Source organism: Haemaphysalis longicornis, unplaced genomic scaffold, assembly GCF_048455015.1.
Source record: "Haemaphysalis longicornis isolate Haplotype H1 unplaced genomic scaffold, Haemaphysalis longicornis Haplotype H1 scaffold_173, whole genome shotgun sequence".
Taxonomy (NCBI): Eukaryota; Metazoa; Arthropoda; class Arachnida; order Ixodida; family Ixodidae; genus Haemaphysalis; species Haemaphysalis longicornis.
Window position 1 is genome coordinate 308,707 of NW_027526278.1, and position 12,516 is coordinate 321,222.

At 44.7% G+C, this 12,516-nt stretch overlaps 1 long non-coding RNA gene across 2 annotated transcripts; it reads right to left on the reverse strand.

Moving 5' to 3' along the window:
* Nucleotides 1-1,403: 1,403 nt before the first annotated feature.
* On the reverse strand, nucleotides 1,404-11,283 carry LOC144166472 (uncharacterized). 2 transcript variants are annotated; one of them, XR_013321684.1, is made up of 4 exons: nucleotides 10,880-11,283; nucleotides 9,495-9,586; nucleotides 6,823-6,928; nucleotides 1,404-1,651 (listed from the first exon to the last, which is right to left on the reverse strand). It is a non-coding gene; the product is annotated as an uncharacterized LOC144166472 (long non-coding RNA). The 2 variants fall into 2 exon arrangements; XR_013321683.1 differs by lacking the exon at nucleotides 10,880-11,283 and having other exon boundaries at nucleotides 9,495-10,321.
* Nucleotides 11,284-12,516: the final 1,233 nt, after the last annotated feature.

Genomic DNA, 12,516 nt, shown 5'->3' on the forward strand with positions numbered 1-12,516 from the left:
TGGTGCGAACCACAGTTGGGCTGCAGAAGGAAACGTGGGGCACACCCCCAGTGAACGCAAGCACGTCTTGTAGAAGTCTCAAACTTATCTTGTGCAGCTGTCCAAGACATCTTGATCTGCACATTAGGGCAGCTACCAAACTTCTATACGACATCTTGGCAAGACCTCCAAGATGTCTACGCAACACCTGATCAAGATTTTTATAGACATTGCCAAGACGTGAGATAGCCATCCAGTAGCTCGGCTAACGCGACGCTATGCCTGAGCTACAAGACGTCTTGCAAGATATTCTTGACGACATCTCGGAGACTGCTAAAAATTCCAACAAGACGTTTACAGGACAAGTACTAAACACCTCATAGCTATCTGGATTGAAAGCAACAAAACGTTTCTTCTCCGTTTTGACGACGTTCTCAAAAATCTTGCATACCAATCCACGAGGTGACTTCTAAGCATGCCAGATAGAGAAATAATGTCTTGTGAAGATGTTTTCTAGTAGTTGTGGAGACATAAACGAGAACCTCTCACAGCAGTTTACGCAACCGTTATTGTAGTCGTCTTGCTATCATCTTATTAAGATGTCATCAAGACGACTGTTATAGCTCTTGTCCTGTTTTACGCCCAGAGAATATATAGAAATGCGGTTATCAGAAAAGAGTGCACACATAACTGGTTTCATCTAAAACAACTTTGATATTGCATGGATGGGACAGCATTCCCTCACTTAACTGCATTTCATGTGGCCTGACAAACTTGATTGAGCTAAAGCTTCTAGACACACCTTAAATGCAACAATAAGCACACTAAGCAACTTTTGCAAGACTAACCATTTTATTATTCAAATAAATCATGACAAGTCAAAATAGAATAAAAGGTGACTGAAAGATGTGGATGTAAATAAAAACTTGAAGCACTCAAATTGAAGCTATACAGATGTTATGCATAAAAGGCAAAAATTAGAAAATTAAAAAAATTCCCCCGCATTTCCCCGAGGGGGAGAATGTGAAAGTGCGAATGCACGGTTGTCGGCCCGCTTGCGGCGCTTGCGCTCGGCCCCCGCAGCCCACCCCCTCGCCGCCTTCTCTTCCATCTCTTCCATCGGGTTTGTAGTATCACGTGTACACCACGCAGTTATCAAGCCGCTATAACGCCGCTGAGTCGCCAACGCACGCCGCTGACGACGTAGTTTGAATGCGTTAAAGATATAAGGCGCGTCTAACACTGATATCACCGTCGCGTCTGTGGCTTGGTCGGTAGCGCGTCGCGCTGCGGCCCGCAAAGTCCTCGGATCGAAACCTGGCGCCGGATGCTGTTTTTTCTTTAAAGAGCACTGCGGACGCCGCCGCCGACGCCGGCGGTGGATGGTTTGGGGTCGCTTATAAAGAGCATTCGCTCTTAAAATGAGAGAATTGCCATAGTCAATAAAACATGCTTATAAAAAGGACTAGATACTGAATGCCTTTCTATGTTATATGGGAAAAAAGTAAACTGCAAGAACTAAAAAGAATGATGATCAAAAATAAGTTAGAGATCACAGAAAATGTATCAAAACATGTGCATTACAGCGAAAACCTAAAGTGGCAGAGTCTTGATGATGTTTGAAGTGCTGGAAATCCACGCATGCTGATCCAATGACGGAGGGTTAACCTTCCTGCGATGAGATAAACACACTAATCTGAGTATATACAGACACGCACCCAAATGAAGCATCAAACTTGCACATTTTTGAGTAAGGAGGCTTTTTTTAGACCAATAAGGCAGGGCAAAGGTAAATGCTTAAGGTAGCTACTATTTTGCGGGTAGCCAGTGAACTCTTGCTGAGAAATTTTTTATTAACCATTCTTTCCTTTATACACTTGGAAGGCCTTGGTAGGGGAAGTCAACAGCGACTGATGATAAAGAGGGGGGAAGTGGGTATACATTTCAGTGGTTTCAGAGTGCCACTTGTGCAAGATGCCAATAATATGGCCAATATGACAGCAGGTTAATAATGCAAATTAGTTGCAGGAAATAGCAAAATGTTCCTTGACAACTATGTTAGGCAATATAAAGCAGCGTAAAATCATTTGAGCAATTTCCACAATATTAAAGCAAATTTACAACAGGGGGAACAGAAACACAGGTGGTGTGGAATATTGGCTGCAATCCCTTCCAGGCTACTACCCACAATGAAACATTTTTTTGTGGTTGACACCTGATTATTTGGCAAAATTTTGCATCTTGTAATGACAAAATATAATGCCATTTCAACCCAACTTTCAATTATACTTGGGTTTTTTTTTTCAGGTAAAACCTGAATTTACTGTATTTTTACCCTCAACATGTGTCAGAATTGGGTTAAACCCACTTTCTCCCCTGAATAGACCTTTTCAAAGTAGCGATCTCCACAATCGTGGGCTGACGGTCCGCCATTTTCAACCAGCACTTACTAGAATTTCAGCAAGCCCCAGAAGAAAAACTTCCAAAATCACTGAGTATTGACAGAACTCTACTGGTCACTACCGCAGGTCGGCAAATGCTTCACTGACAATCTTGGGCCTTGCTGATGGAAACTTTGGTATTGAGACGACCTTTTCCCAGCTGAGATACATTCAACGATCAGAGAGCTCTTGAATGGAGACCGAAATGTTGCGCATGCAGATGATATGTGCATAAACAAAGACGTGTAAAACACTATGACCAGGTTTTTGTGGACAAAATATTTCATTTCTTAAAATTTATCAATGCTCTCCACAGTAATCATTACTGATTCATTTCGCAAACAAACGCACGCCAAATTTTGGATGGTGTTCACTAGGAAGCCCTGATATATCCCCGGTTACCAGCGTGAAACAAACATCATTTTTAATGCGTCAGAGTTAAGAAGCTCATAATGCTTACTGATAAAATAAAGTGAAGTCAAGACTTCGACGAAAGTTTGTCAGGTCAGGTATCATGATGAGGACGAAGATGCGGTCACTGACCAAGCGAAAGTGAAAACACAGACGTTTCGGGACCCGTACTGGTCCCTTGATCACACTAAGCTGGCGAGAGCGATAACTTGCTTCTTATTCTAAAATGTGGCGTAATGTGTAGCTTGCCGGCAGATTGCCATCTGTCGTATTGATAGTGTCCTCGGTCGTCTGAATAAACACGGATTCCACAAGCAGTGTGGTGCTTGAACTCTTTTCCTTGGCTATTAGAGCGGCCTTCTCCCCATCGATGGAATGGCCATGATTATCGGCGTGCTCGTCCAGGGTGTTCGGCACTTTCCTGTTCTTGCCCGCGTCCCTTTGAGGTTCCTTTCATCTCCTGATGAAGTTGCCAGTTTCGTCGATGTAACTGCAGCTGCAGTCTGCACATGGTACCTTGTAGACAACACCGGGGTATCTCTTGGTGTCCAAGCAATCTGTCACGTTCACAAGCTGATTCCTCAGCTTGTCGGACCGCATGTGCGCAACGCGAAGGTCATACCTTGCAAAGATACAACTTAGAGCTTCGCTGACCCCAGGAACGTATGGGATGCCGGCGCGTCTTCGAAATCGCTTGCCCTGGGATGGCCTGGGATTGAGGACGCGATCTTCAACAATCTTAATAAGCTTCTCCGGGTACCCGCTCGTCAATAATCCTTGATGTATTGTCTGAAGTTCTTTCCTCATTTCGTCGTCACTTGAGCAAATACGTGTTGCCCGCGTCACAAGAGAGGAAGCAACAGATTGCTTGTGACAGGCTGGGTGGCTCAAATTAAAATTCAGGTAATGTCCGGTATGCGTCGCTTTCCTGTGCACAGCAAACGAAAGGCTAGTTTCCGTTACGGTTCACCTGGACATCGAGGAAAGGATGGCTGCTTCTATCGAGTTGAGAAGTAGGAGCCGTGGGGCATCATTCCTATTGATAACGCAGAAGCAGTCGTCCACGTAGCGGACAATTAACTTGGGCTTGGGAGCGAAATCGATGAGGGCCTTCGGGTCAATGACCTCCATGACCAAATTTGCAGTAGTAACAGATATGGAAGCTCCCATGGCAGTTCCATGGATTTCCTTGTAAAACTGCTTGCGGTACGTGAAGTACGTGTTGCCTAAGCAAAATTCAAGCAACTCGCACATGTGGTCTACCCCTAAAGGTGTGCGTTTCGTGAGCGTTTCGTCCGCCAGCAAGACCTGCTTGCATGTTGCTACGGCCAAGTCGACAGGAACCGAAGTGAAGAGCGGCTTGACGTCGCAGGGCACCATTACGTCGAAAGTGCATAAGCCAGGCGTACCGCTACGGCCCACCGTCGACTTCAGAAGGTCACGCTCACCGGGAAAACAGCAGCACACATTGCCAATTGTGTGCGACATTTCCCTGGATGAAGGTGACGTAATGGTGTCCTTCGACGTCAAGTCGCTCTTCATTTCGGTTCCAATAGACATGGCCGTAGTGACATGCAAGGAGGTCCTGCTAGCTGACGAAACTAGCGGAACGCACATCTTTGGAGGTAGAACACGTGTTGATTGATTGATTGATAGATTGTAGGGTTTAACGTGCCAACGCAACGCAGGTGATGAGGCGCACCGTAGCGAAGGCCTCAGGATTATTTTGACCTCCTGGGGATCTTTTACATGCGCTGAAATCTTGTACACACGGGCATTTATGCTTCTCGCCTCCACCAGAAAAGCAACCGCCACAGCCGGAAATCGAACCCGCGACCTCCTTGCTCAGCAGCCCAACGCCTTAGCCACTGAGCCACCGCGGCGGGTTAGAACACGTGTGAGTTGCTTGAATTTTGCTTAGGCAACACGTACTTCACGTACCGCAAGCAGTTTTACAAGGAAATCCATGGAACTGCCATGGGAGCTTCCATATCTGTTACTACTGCAAATTTGGTCATAAAGGTCATTGACCCGAAGGCCCTCATCGATTTCGCTCCCAAGCCCAAGTTATTTGTCCGCTGCGTGGACGACTGCTTCTGCGTTATCAATAGGAATGATGCCCCACGGCTCCTGCTTCTCAACTCGATAGAAGCCGCCATCCAGTTCACAGCAGAATGTGCGTGTAACAGCAGCCTTCCTTTCCTCGATGTCCAGGTGAACCGTACGGGAACTAGCCTTTTGTTTGCTGTGCACAGGAAAGCAACGCATACCGGACATTACCTGAATTTTAATTTGAGCCACCCAGCCTGTCACAAGCAATCTGTCGCTTCCTCTTTTGTGACGCGGGCAACACGTATTTGCTCAAGTGACGACGAAATGAGGAAAGAACTTCAGACAATACATCAAGGATTATTGACGAGCGGGTACCCGGAGAAGCTTATTAAGAATGTTGAAGATCGCGTCCTCAATCACAGGCCATCCCAGGGCAAGCGATTTCAAAGACGCGCCGGCATCCCATACGTTCCTGGGGTCAGCGAAGCTCTAAGTTGTATCTTTGCAAGGTATGACCTTTGCGTTGCGCACATGCGGTCCGACAAGCTGAGGAATCAGCTTGTGAACGTGACAGATTGCTTGGACACCAAGAGATACCCCGGTGTTGTCTACAAGGTACCATGTGCAGACTGCAGCTGCAGTTACATCGACGAAACTGGCAACTTCATCAGGAGATGAAAGGAACCTCAAAGGGACGCGGGCAAGAACAGGAAAGTGCCGAACACCCTGGACGAGCACGCCGATAATCATGGCCATTCCATCGATGGGGATAACGCCGCTCTAATAGCCAAGGAAAAGAGTTCAAGCACCACACTGCTTGTGGAATCCGTGTTTACTCAGACGACCGAGGACACTATCAATACGACAGATGGCAATCTGCCGGCCAGCTACACATTACGCCACATTTTAGAATAAGAAGCGAGTTACCGCTCTCGCCACCTTAGTGTGATCAAGGGACCAGTACGGGTCCCGAAACGTCTGTGTTTTCACCTTGACTTGGTCAGTGACCGCATCTTCGTCCTCATAAAATAAACTGAGTACATTACTTAGTACATCTGTTGATTTAACATGAAAAAATACAAATTGCCTACTGATAAAATAAACTGAGTGCATTACTTAGTACATCTGAATATTTTACATGAAGAAGCACATATTGCAGAATGGTTTTACAAAAAAGTCACATTTTTCCCCAATTATGAGTCTGAAAAATAACAGCTGATTTTTACCAGCCGATTTTAAAATATAAAATCGGAATCCTGGACGAGGATGTTATTTTTCTTCAACTGCGAAGTTTCTGAGAAAGCTGTATAGCTTTTCTTTGTAGCCGTTTGGCTTCATTCAGGTGGATGTCAAACTTTCCTTCATAAAAACATGAAAACAGACAACTCTAACAATACGGAGAATACCAATAATGTGGCACGAATTGGGTGGCTCAAGGGGAGAAGCGGATAAAAAAAAGCACATTTTCTTTATTTTTTATATTTTCTGGCTATTTACTTTATTAATTTTGAATATGCTTTCAGTCAACAAAACAAAGCAAACTAGTATTATCAAAAATCCAGGGAAAAACATGTTTGAATATTGATCAGAACTTGGTGAATATGTGTGTAAAAGGCTCCTTGTGATTCAAGTTAGTTCAGTCAAATTTTGGCCATCTTTGCGTAGCTTTCTTGCATGGCACCATTCTGGCTGGCATTGTGGCCACAGGATTTTTATGGCCCAAGCATTTTTTTTCGGGGGAGGTGTCCGTGAACTTTGTGTGTCAAAGTAGAAAAGAAAAAGTTTCCCCGCCTGTTTTGAGCGGAACTAATGAGCCTTTTACTTCTGATGCAAATGCGGGATAACCACTGGCTTCTGCGACTTTTTTTTTTCTCCAAGGTTGATTCAGTTATGCTACACCTCTAAAAAACATGCAGAGTGAGTAAAATAAACTTTCAACCTCTTTGAAGCATTTTGAAGCCTGGCTGGGCAATTCTTGAGCCACCTTGGATGGCTGGCAGGTCATATTGAAGGGAAGTCCATAGTTTCCATCAGTCGGACCGCATCTGCAGAAATTCAAAATTGGTCTCAGTGCGTATAAAAACCAAAAAGCATTCTCCCTTTATTTAAAAGCTATACTTAGACAACAAAACAAACAATGCAAATTTAGGGTGTCTATAGTGTCAAAGCTACGTAATGAGGCTATGAGCCATGTAATAAGGTGGGCTCTGGATTCATTTAGATCACCTGCAGACACTTAAAACACAGGCATTCTTGTTTATAGTTTCAACTACGAAAATGACTGCTGTGGCTAGGATTAGACCTGCATCCGTGGCCTTAGCAGTGCAACGTTTTGGCTACTATAGGCTACCGCTACTTTGACGAGATGGGCATGAGGTGAGCCCGATTGGGTACCTAGAATCAACCTGGGCTGTTTGAGAATTTTGAGGTGAGCTTGCTGTAGAGGGTCACTTGTCATAAACTGTGGGCTTCGAACTATTTCTTCACAGCACAAATTTGCGCAAGTTGGTTCGAACTGTGATACATGTGATGGAACAACAAAGAACACCACACAGGACTTGCGCTGGTCCTCTGTGGTCTTCTTTGTTGGTCCTGTGTGGTCTTCTTTGCTGTCCCGTCTTTAGTGTGCTACTTAACCATGTTTTATATTTCTTCCCCTTTGACTACTGTTTTGTTCACAATTTTCTCTTTGCCCAAATCAGTGGGTCGTCACAGCAGCGCCTAATTTTGAACACATGCACACCTTGCGATGATTTCCGTCACACGTTTTGGTTTCGCACAATCCCTCAGCTTCACTTGCTCAGACTGAGGAAGGCGAGTCTTCAAGCCATCACAAGTGTCATTCAAGCACTTCAACTTGCCTCACACTCCACAAGCGTGCAGCAGGCATGGATGTCATGTAAACACCAGTGCCTCATCTCACACACCATTACCACTTAAAGGAGCACTGACACCAATTTTTGGCGTTAATATAATTGCACAGTTCGCTTCCTTCACTCAACAGAATACCCTGGCTTAAATATGAGTGGCATGCGACGCGAAGAGCATAGTTCAATTGGATCTCATTTATCGCGCCGACGGAGCAGCGGGCGGAGCGGCCCTCAGCAAATGGACATCAGCGTGACATCACCCCGTGAAGCCAAAAGAAGTGACACGACAGCGGTCGTCAAAAACTCGTGAAGTCACTTCACACGCACGGCCCCACAAGCGGCGAGAGGGCGCAACACACTCTCAAGCGGGCGCCAGTGACGTCCGCACAAAGCGGTGAGGTCAGGCCGAGATTCTGTCATATGCGCCGTTCGGGATGAAAGCGCGGGAATTTGAAACAAACGACTTTCAGCCTGTTCAATGTAATTAACTATCGCGCGCTGAAGTATTTGAAGTGCTTTTTCGGCTTCGCCAGACCATTAAGCATCGATAAAAGAAGTAAAAGTGTAACATAAAATTTTCGTGTCAGTGCTCATTTAAAATGTCACCGCAGGCTTGAGTGCCAAAATTTTTGTAACTCTAGCCATGGTCGTTTGAAGCAACACAAGAAAAAATAAATTCAGGCAACAGGGACGGCACTGAGCTAGCACGAAATGAACCGCATTATCCGCACTGCTGTCGGCACGCCTGTACAACCATACAAATGGAATCTGCGCTGCTGCTCCCATGCTAGCAAGCACTCGAGAGGCCAGTGCATAATAACCCTATGAGAAGGAGCAATAAGCTGGACGATTTTGGCTCCGACAAATGTAAAAATGTTTTGGGCTGTATTTGCTTATATCTGAGATGTTCTCTTGCAGCTTTGTTCGTTTCATTGTGGGAATCATTCATCTCAACATCCAACAGATTCAAGAAACTTGCTCCATTTTACTCTGTGGTAAATGTTAACTTAAAATGTACGATTTCCACTTATTTCTGCACAAGACACCAATAAAACTGGACAAATGTGTTGTCATTGGCGCTATAAGAGAAAAATGGAAGTGCAAAACAAACTGCATCACATCCTACTAATGGCTATACACCGTGTAAAATATGGAAGGTTTTACGCACCAAAGACATATCTCGGCTATCAGGCATGCCGTAGTGGAAAGCTACTGAATAATTTAATAGGGATTTTTAACATGCACCTAAATCATGACAGTTGGGAGATTTTTTTATAATGCTAATCAAAGATGGTTTAGGTGGATTTCCTAGCGAAAAATGCGATAAAAAAAAGAAGCACTGGTAGGCACACCTCCAACATTAAAGCCTTACTGTGTACTGCTATAAGGCACACTGCAGATCTTACAACGTTAAGTTACACAAGGTACTGGCTAGTTAATTCTTTATAATTTGAAAAATACACTTACTGCATGATTACATTAGGATGGGAACACGAGGACGACAGAGTGTTCTGGCTGTTGAGAGTAATGATGGGAAGTACACGTGTTGTTGCTTCTTCAAAGAACAAGTTTGGTGCTCAGCCTGTTATCCTCCTGCTTGGCTATCATTTAATCGTACAGTGTGTACTTTTTATATAGGTTAATCCCTTTGGGCTTAATACTGATAGATCTTATACTGATTTAGGAAGTGCATTTTCAGAAAGCATGCAGAGCGTGCCAAAAAAATACAAGATTGCTGTACCTTTTGGTGGCATTCCAAAGCTTGAAGGGGCAATTCCTCAGCCAACCTTGAATACCTGCCAGGTTCTCTTGCTATACACACTCCAGCACCGCCTGCAGTACAAATAATAAGCTCCAGTGAAGTGGGCACGGCCTTTTCCTGCACAATAAAAAAAAAGAATACTAATGCAGAGAAATATTGCCTCCCAAGCATCATGCATGCAAAAACAAGCTATGACTCTGTACAGACAGTATCTCTGTTAACAAGAGAGTGCACTACATGTGTTGCACTGTCACTTCATTTCTGATAACAGAGAAGTTGATGCAACCACAGCAATACCAACCCCCTGCACTCAGCTAAAGCACCGCACACATTAACCTGACGCAGACATGAATAGATTGATCTGTTCACTGAATCCTCCTGTGCATACATAAAGTGAACAAAATCTAGGGCGTTTAGGTAGACTTCATGAAAACAACCTTTTACATCAAACCAAGTTGTGCACCTCTGCAGGAGGTGTAGGTTAGTGCGATTGTGCCTGCCGGCGCAAGTATGCTGCTGAGTGAGGCTGGAAGCATGGCAGAAGGGAGCGACACGAGTTGTTTAACTGCGACCTGTTGACTCAGCCTGTCTACTTGTACATGTTCTTCACCAAGCAGACAGTGTCCAAATCAACTATACTCACCTCGTAGGCTTTCACACTCAACCCATGCACTTATACGTGGGCGCACTGAATTGGAATAAGAAGCAACTATCTACTCAACCCTCCTCCCCACTCCTCCCATTTCTGTATGCAGGGTTATTTAACAGTCTAGACACTGCCGACAAACAAACATGAGCAATTTTAACGTTTTTTTTTGGGGGGGGGGTGGCATTATAAATGAAGATGCTTGGGCCTCCAGGTGAGCCAGTAATTACTGTTTGTAAGTACACATGGGCTTATTTGGGTAACGGCCACACAATGACCACAGACAGCTGAAGCCCCCAATGTTGAAACTTCAACAGTGTACACCGAACAATGGGCCGATTTTTCTGGTGCTCTCAACAAGTATTGATTGTTGCGACCATTTCACCCTTGTTTAAGGTGAGGGGGAAGCCGAGGGACAAAAACACCAATGCTTTTATTCCCGCTTCACTTACTAATAACTGAAGCGTCTGTGAGGAGTTTTGACGATATTTTTTTAGCCAGAAGGCCCACACATCAGAATACTAATGGAAAGGAGGCAGTTACGTCGCCACCAAGTAAGAAATGCGAACACGGCACAATGCTGATTAACCTTACTTTTTCTGGTGCACGTAATCTGAATCACACCTAAGTAGTGCGTCACACAAAAAAAAGCACCTCTGCGGCAAACCTCACGGGAAGTTCATAGTCTGGCAGGGAAAGTTTTTAAGCGTCAACTCACCTGAAGTGTGTCCCAGAAGAATTCGAAGGAATTTTTTCTCGAAGCCGCGTGTGTCCGAGCTGGGAGGCAAGATAAGTTGCACACCTCTTTCTTGAGACAAACGCCACTTCTGCCGCCTCGACGAACTTCTGAAGGCGCCATTTCAGCAATACACTGTTCACAAAGCTCTACAGTGAACGAGAACCAACCGCTGAGAGCGCAACGAACTTTTCAGTTTTCTTTCACACACACTACCAGCGTTATCGCTGCTGACAGAAAACCTATTGTAGTCGCTGGCACAGCTAACAACATACGTCGACACAGAAGGACGGTTTCAGCTAAACGTAACACCACAAAAAAGGAAACAGTTCAGTAACAGTAACACCTAGGCAAACACACATGGATGCAAACACAGCACGCGCGGCAACACGCGGCTTCCCGGTATTCACTGCCTCCCAGATTTCAAAATTTGAAAAAAAAATCAGTGAATTGCATCTCAATTACTTGCACATTTAAATTGCTAAAAATCTGCAAACTAATTGCAGAATTCATAATAATTTTCAGCGGCTTTATTAGCAAAAGCTACGAGAGCTTCGCCGCTGCGACATTCCACAATAAAACACAATAAAAACAACACAGTCTACTCTCGCTACCAGACCACTGCTCGGTCGTGATCTCTGCGCCCTCAAGCGTACTTTTTTTTTCTTTTTTTTTTTTGTCTCTCGCGTGATGGCGGCTTTTCAGTCGTCGCTTTTCAGCAGCGGCCGGTTGACCAACGGATCGCCAGCGATGCGACATGGTGAGTGTGGTGAATACATACGACCAGTCTGTTACGGTTCAATGCTTTTAATACCTCTACGCTTCCTTCTTTGCTGTCCCGCCCCGAGACTGTTGTCGCGAGGTTTCACACTCGATCCGCGAGGACAAATTAAACGAACGATCCTTGGACTAATACGAGGAAGCGTCTACAGACTATGCACAATCGAAGAGCCCCAATAATATTCCATGTCCTGCTTCTTCCGCACAGTGCATCACATTCGTTGTGGTGTTGCAATGCATTCAGAGGCTGTTAAATATTACTGTTTATGCCTCTGCCAAATATAAACACGCGACAAATTTGTTGTCAAGGTGCGTGCGTATGACCAGCGTACCAAGCAGGTCCAATAATCACACCAGCAAACGAAGAAAACCAATTATTTATTTATGCATCAAAACATAGAAGCTGCGAATTGTTCAGGAATTTTTGCAGTAATAAATAGCGGCAACCCTGTTGCATGTTCTCCATATGAACATCTCATCATGATACAAGCACGTGATATTTTTCGAAAGTAATGGTGGAAGCGAGCGCCTGAATGAAAAATGTGCCGGCAATTTTTTCCTCCCTAAATCCTCCAGAGAGAAAAAAACATCAGTAAAATAATGGCTGTGCCTTCCTAAAATATCGTTTTTCTGTTCACTATTTATCTACCTGACAATATGTTCTTACACATATAATTCAGTTCCTCCTCCGTCAGTTATCTTTGGGAAAATGCAGCAAGTATAAAGCGAGCGACACGTTGAACAAGATCCCCAGCGCACCCCAGAACTATCGCCCCGTCCGGCCTAAGAAGTGAGCGAAACGGCTCTTGAAACCCAACAGGCAAGCCGACAGACACACT